The 7,351-nt window shown below is 39.8% G+C and overlaps 1 long non-coding RNA gene across 2 annotated transcripts; it reads right to left on the bottom strand.

Moving 5' to 3' along the window:
- Positions 1-2,961: 2,961 nt before the first annotated feature.
- LOC129758129 (uncharacterized) lies at positions 2,962-4,848 on the bottom strand. 2 transcript variants are annotated; one of them, XR_008739897.1, is made up of 6 exons: positions 4,704-4,848; positions 4,311-4,638; positions 3,987-4,242; positions 3,748-3,869; positions 3,345-3,681; positions 2,962-3,155 (listed from the first exon to the last, which is right to left on the bottom strand). It is a non-coding gene; the product is annotated as an uncharacterized LOC129758129 (long non-coding RNA). The 2 variants fall into 2 exon arrangements; XR_008739896.1 differs by having other exon boundaries at positions 3,748-3,866.
- Between the last annotated feature and the right edge of the window lie 2,503 nt (positions 4,849-7,351).

The raw sequence follows: 7,351 nt of genomic DNA, 5'->3' as shown, positions 1-7,351 counted from the left end.
TGTCGGATCTGGAATGTTTTGACAGTGCTTTGTTCGGAAATGTTTCCTCTATCAGTGCTGAAAATTTCATTACGATTCGTTTTGTTCCAAAAAAGTTACACGTGATGGAAGCCGCGAGACGAAAATAAATTTTGAACACTCACGTTAAAAACCGACGTGAACGGGTTAAAAAAATCGCGAAATCGTTAAAAATGCTCAAATCAACCGTGTGCAGCGTTCTCAAACGTTTCCGTGAGATGCATACTATCGATCGGCAGGTTCATACCAAGCGTTATAGTGGACCTTAGAATCAGAAACTGCATTTGAAGGTGTTGAGAACGATCAAGGTAAACACAGGGTAATCGGACTACGACATCGCCAAGAAATTCAACGTCGACCGGTACACCGTCAGAAGGATTAGTCTCCGCGAAGGAATTCGATCCTATCGGGCCAGTAAGCAACCAAACCGGACCTTGAAGCAGAATTTAGTAGCCAAAGGACGTGCCCGGAAGTTATACAACAAGATTCCAACGAAGAATGACGGATGCATCCTCATGGATGACGAAACGTACACGAAGATGGATTTTGGGCAGCTCCCTGGCCAAAAATTTTATAAAGCCACTGCAGTGGTGCACTGCACTGGTCGGGGTGATGTCCCCGCCAAGTTCAAATTCGTTTTTGCCGATAAGTTCGCAAGAAAGTGTTTGATCTGGCAAGGTATTTGCAGCTGCGGACGAAAAAACCCGGTTTTTGTGAAAAACAAGACCATGGACTCCGAAATGCACAAGGAGGAGTGCCTTAAAAAATGTTTTTCTTTTTTCGTACAATAGATATCACAAAAGACCAGTAAAGTTTTCGCCAGATTTGGCATGCTGCCACTACAGCTAGGAGGTATTTTATTTTATTTACATAGTATTCCGTCTCACGACATAACTTGACGAACATAATTCCTAAAATTCACTCGGTTCATAGCAACCGTTCTCCAATTTCTCGGGCACCCCACGTTCGCCAGATCACGCTCCACTTGGTCTAACCACCTCGCTCGTTGCGCCCCCGCTCGACTTGTTCCTACCGGATTCGTAGCGAACACCCGTTTTGCAGGACAGTCGTCCGGCATTCTCGCAACATGTCGCGCCCAGCGTATCCGGCCAGCTTTCACCACCTTCTGGATACTGGGTTCGCCGTAGAGTCGCGCGAGCTCGTGGTTCATCCTTCGCCTCCACACTCCGTTCTCCTGTACGCCGCCAAAGATGGTTCTTAACACTCGTCGCTCGAATACTCCGAGTGTACGCAGGTCCTCCTCGAGCAATATCCATGTCTCGTGCCCATAGAGAACAACCGGTCTAATAAGCGTCATATACAGGTTACACTTCGTGCGAGGGCTAAGTCTTCTCGACCGCAGTTGCTTGTGGAGTCCATAGTAGGCACGACTTCCGCTGATAATTCGCCTCCGGTTCTCACGGCTGGTGTCATTGTCTGCGGTCACCAGTGAGCCGAGATAGACAAAGTCTTCGACTATCTCCAGCTCGTCGCCGTCGATCGTGACCTTGTTATTACTGGACAAGCTGGTTCGGTCGGTCTCGGATCCGCAGACCAACATGTACTTCGTCTTGGACGTATGAATCATCAACCCAATCCTTCCTGCTTCGCGTTTCAGTTTGCGATAGATCTCCTCCACCGCCGCAGATGATCTGCCGACTATATCAATGTCATCGGCAAAGCAGATAAGTTGACTGGATCTGTTGAAAATCGTGCCCCGCATTTCGCCCACCGCTCGTCGAATAACACCTTCTAGCGCCACGTTGAACATCATGCAGGATAGACCATCACCTTGTCGAAGCCCCCTGCGCGATTCGAATGAACTCGACAACTCACCCGAGATCCGCACACAGCACAACAACGGATGGATTTTGTTGAAAAGGACATCAACCCACTCAACTGCCCTCAATTCCGCCCTATCGAAAAATTTTGGGCAATTGTCAAGCAGAAGATGAAGAAGAATGGTAGGACGACTCGGGAAGCAACAGAGATGAAGAGATTGTAGAACATATGGCCGCTGAGGTCAGTGAATAGGGTGTCCAAACTTTGATGAGTGGTTCTAGACGAAAAGTTCGAAATTTTATCAAAAAAACATCGAAATGTTTTTTTTTCTTATTTTTTTTTTTTTGAAGTGCAATAAAAACCCTACATTTTGAATATAAAACTTTTTTTTCGTTTACATAGCTCCGAGATAGACCCGTTTTAACGCGTCCAGATTTGTAGTGATCCATGCTTTATGTTTACCGACTTTGATGATATCCCGCATAAATCAGTATTATACAGTGACTATTCCCATTATCTTCTTCCCAAGACACCCAGAAGATTACTTTTATAGTTTTGGATTATTAATATAAGATAAGGCTTATCATTTTTTCATGAAATGGAATCGTTTGGACGCCCTTAACGATACAGGGAACGGGTTGTTAAGTAGAGTAACCATTCATTTTTTTTGCTTTTTTCTACTCGTTCCGAGCGAGTTGTATCATACGTGGAATCTTCTCTTAATGATTTTCTCATAAAAAAAAATAACGATACAACATATCGTGTGCTTTTGATACAATTATTAAAATTAAAATTATTTAAATGAAAATCAATAAAAATGGAAGATTCGATGAATAGTTGTAGATTATTAATGGATATTTCATGATATTTAAAACAATATAAAAAAACAGACGTTTCGGTTACGGGTGTGGTTTTATTGATATTGATTTTTTGAACACATCTCTTATCTAGATCCATTCGTTCCAACAAACTTTGTATTTTTAAATCGTTTCTATCGAAAAACTTGAAGATTTTAATAAACTTTTATTTCAAGCTTGGCTTCATTAAAACAGAGATCTACCTACTTCAACAATTAAGACAAAATATATTGAGTATGCTTAAACGATGTAAAGTTCAAATGATTTTGAGAGAAAATTTAAAAAAAAGATTGCTCACCTGCGCTTATTATTGACGCTTGGCATGTTTCATGACAGGCTGATTCGATTCGACATAGGGAATCAGGAATCGACCTGGACGCGAGTCCTTCCTTCTCGCTGATCGTATTCGGGAGTCCAGAAAACCTGAGCCAAGACTGGCGAACGAATAAACAGGAAGTTAATTTTATTCCTCGTGTTTCGTTTGAAGTCGTCCAGAATCTGTAACACAAAAATTATGTTTTATGATATGATTTTCTGGTGTTGCAAAATAAATTTTTATATTTTCAAATAGCAAATTAATATTTTAAATTTCGTTGATTATGATTCGATTGATTTGATCTGTAATACTTATAGATTTCAAATTTAAAACTCTAGAATTTGTGTTAATAAAACTAAATTAATTCTTACCTTTTTGTATCTCGAAATACCGATAGATATCTGTTATTTGCTTCGCGTAATAAAACTCCCATTAGTAGCAAACATTTTTTGGCTCAATCAATCAAGCAGATTCGTGATTGACAAATCATGTTGTGTTGTTAAATTCTTGGGATATATTCAAAACATCCATTTAAGCATTGAATTACTGTAGAGGTGAACTATTCCGTCACTGCGAATGTCATATTTCTGCCAGGTAAGATTCTATATATCGAGTATTCTTGCCCGGATGGTACGAAAAACTATTAACATCTTTTCGACCGACATCTGGGACTAGTAAGCGTGGTGCGATGGTTCCTTCCGTCGATTCCTAGAAGAATTCAAGTGTGTTTTAATCAGAACAATTTGCCATTAAGGATAATAAAAAGATACCCACCATCTAAATGATACCTTCGGGTACCGATCCTCTTCAATGATTTCCTTGCCCTGAATAAAATGCCCAGACACATGCAAACTCGATCAGATTCCTAACAACTTCTATGAATAACTGGAGGCCTGCTAGGCGATAAAAACACAATTTTTATAAGATTTTATAATGCTTCAAAAAGTTGATTAAAATTTGCCGCTGGCGTTAACTATCCTAGAAAATCGTGTAATAGATGTCTAAATACTCACCCTGCCTTCTGTGAAACACATCCTTTCCGCGGGCCACGTCGTATTTCCGAAAGTTCCCATCGCTTAAGACTCGTCTGGTAGTCGTGGCTTTCATGAATTTCATCCCAGTTTCTCAATCGTCCTAGGTGACGAGTAGGTGTAGGTAATGGTTCTCCGATTGTAAATGGCAACAAGCACCAACCTGCGGCATATTACGGAAGTTCAAGATATTTAACAAACAGCTCTCGGTTGCCTATTTTTTGTTATTGACCCGGCCCTGTTTGAAACAAAACAAAAGAATTACGATGGGATAAGAAAATTGAAATGGAGACACTGGATACTTACGGCAGGCGCACAGAGCATCGGGATTTTCAAAACAATCTCTCGGAAGCTGTTAGCTAGTTGGATCCTGGAGCAATCGAAATTTGCCGCGAAACCGCAAACTTCCTCTGTTCCCGCCACAACTTCGGTCAGCATGATGTTACCAGACTGGCATGCAGCCTCCCCTGGCCCTAGGGGGGAAAGACTTCTGGTTTATCTTCCGGCCGATCTTTGGTGAATCTATTGCAAAAGCGAATCAATCAAATGCCGGTTCCTGCATTTCCCGACCGGATTATCTGAAGTAGTTTCGTCAGCTTGCGGTGCACCTTTGAGATTTCAGATATGTTTGGCTCTAGAAAAATATATTGAATCATATTTAAAAACAGTTAATGCATAATAAAATTGCTTAAAACTTACGTTTCACAAGATAATTTTAAAAAAAACTGGAGTATCCGCACACTTCATATTATTTTTGTTTGTGTTCTTTTTAGTTTGCTTTGTTGACAGTGAAGACACACTCAGGTTCATCCTGAGTTTTGTTTTATGGATTATTACTGGTATCTTTCAGAAATATTTTTTAACGGTTTCAAGCGAAGACACATGAAAAATGGAAAAGTGTGTCAAAAATAAGAAGATTTTAGAACGATTACTCGAATATTCACTATTCATGTAATCAGAACAGAATAATACTGATGATAAGGTGTATGATATTTGATTATGCGGGATTAGATTCATTGTGTCGGCAATTTATTTAGGTTTATCAATATTTCAAATTTAAGTAAATTAATTTCACCAATTTGTCTGTAGCTAGTTTCGAATACAAAAAGTCCCAAAAAAACAATGTTATTTTAAATTGCTTATAATTTTTAAGCCCTGCAGTATTGAAATGTTTCTTTGTATTTTGGAATTGTCCAGAATACATCTACCCGACGATGTATAAATATGTAGGGATCCAATGAACATTTTGACTCTATCCCGGATTTTCCGGTAGAAAAAAATCTTACTTAAAACAAAGACAAAATTCTCTGCTTCGCTGTACCTCATTTATCAATGATCCGGTTTTCTAAACTCAAATTTTAGTTTTTTCTTGTTAATTCGATTGTCATTTTCATATGTAGATTGATGATGATTAAGATGCTTCGAAACGGCGCTTCGTGTCATATGTATTGACACGAGCAGCTTTAGAAGGTTAATTTGACAAACAAACTTTATCAGAAATAATACACGGTTCCCAATTGAGTGATACCATTATTTCTAAATTTTCTGAAAGTCGAATGCTTGTCCCCAATTTTTCATCATCAAAGCTTCACAACACCCGCCCCTTGGATTTTACCGGAAATCCCGAAGGCGGGAAAAAATAAAATTTATCGTATTTTATGGAAATATTTGATAAATTCATCGATAGTTGAAATAACTGAAAGAGCAAAAGTCATTGAAGAATGGTGGAACAGTATCAATTTTTGTATTCGATCAAAAATAACTCTATTTTGTGCAATGTAGATTGTAAAAAGTATATTGCAGCTTTTGTCCAATTTGTTTCTATTTGTTTTGGATATTTTTTTTATTAAACCCTTCTCGTGATTTTCAACTCCAAGCGACAAAAGAAAGATTTCAAATTTGTTCCGGCCCTAATTGGTGAACTTCAAATGGTTTAAAATTGTAAAATGTCTTACACTACACAGATAAAGCATGTCTAAAGGCTTGGTTGGGTTTTGAAGGGTTCAGATATCAAAATAGGATACAAGCCAATTGAAACGATTGAATTTATTTTCACTTAGAAAAAATCCCTTTTTGACGAGAGAGGGGAAAAAACGCTCGCCGGCCCCTTCATAACAGACGCTGTCCCCGAAAAAAACACCACATGGAACTAAGTACCAGAAACTGTTGACGTCGTACTCAATCATGAACGACTCTCGGGGTGATGATGTTTTATTTGAACAGCACTAACCGGCACGCAACAACGCTAATTTGCTCCCCAAGCAACAATCATCTCGTCCCTTCCTCCATTCTCATCATCGTCATCGATAAAAGGGCTCCTCATGGACAAAGTCAAAGCCTGTGGATGCTTTCCCCGGATTTTTCCCGTACCATTTGCAACCTCACAATGTAACAATTTCCTTACATTAGAAATAGTCTAGTATATGTAACGAAGACGTATAGGTAGGCATCCAGCTAGTCAGCCAACTTTTCCCGCCATTTCGTCCGGCCTTCGAGGACAACGACGACGGCAAAGACGGGAAGTTTCCAGTTGGGCGAGCTTCTCATGGTTCCATTTCCTATTGCAGTTACCGCACACAATTGACTCTAATGTTTCCTAATCGGAAAATTATGTTCTCTCGCATGAAAAATGGGCCCCGCTGCTCCGATCGGTGGGTGTAGGTATTTTGGTTTGGGTTCGGCGACGGGAAATCCATTTCGCTCTGTTCTCCCTTTTGTGACAGGAAATGTTCCGCGTGACAGCTTGGGAATTAACACAGCAGCGTTCCGAGAATGGGATATTGGTGGCTGGTTGCGAATTGCCAAAAAATAGACAATCAGTTTTAGCAATCAGTTCCACATTACTTTATGAGCTTTGACTCCTCAAAAATGTTTGCTTTTTACAGTATGTACTTCCATAAATCACTCAAGACATTCTGTGCTTTCAAAGGAAAAGTTCTTTCAGTTGATACCCATCTATTTATGTGCAATCTGTTTGTTGAATTGAAGTTCGGGCAAAAAAATTTTTTTTTTTCAAACTGGAATTCAGAACTCTTGCAAATACGGTTCAAGGCATATGACATTCCTCGAGTCACTTTTGAACTTCATTCTGAAATATTTTGAGCTTTCATCGTAGCATTATACGCGGGCAAAACAAAAAAAAACATCATTCTTGTGTGGGGCATAAACGGATGAACGCATACAACAGCACATTCTCTCTAAGTGAACTAGTGTGTTCTCCTCCCTCAGTTAGGACTCGGCAGTCGATCAGGTAAGCCGCGTATTGGCGTGGCGACTCAGGATAATAAGGTGGGTGATTTCCAGTGGATATTTAGGCCTACACATTTGGCGACTGACAGGCGGCATAA

The sequence above is a fragment of the Uranotaenia lowii genome, chromosome 3 (genome assembly GCF_029784155.1).
Source record: "Uranotaenia lowii strain MFRU-FL chromosome 3, ASM2978415v1, whole genome shotgun sequence".
Classification (NCBI taxonomy): Eukaryota; Metazoa; Arthropoda; class Insecta; order Diptera; family Culicidae; genus Uranotaenia; species Uranotaenia lowii.
Note: the sequence above shows the minus strand (reverse complement) of the source record. Positions and strands in the feature narration are given on the sequence as shown.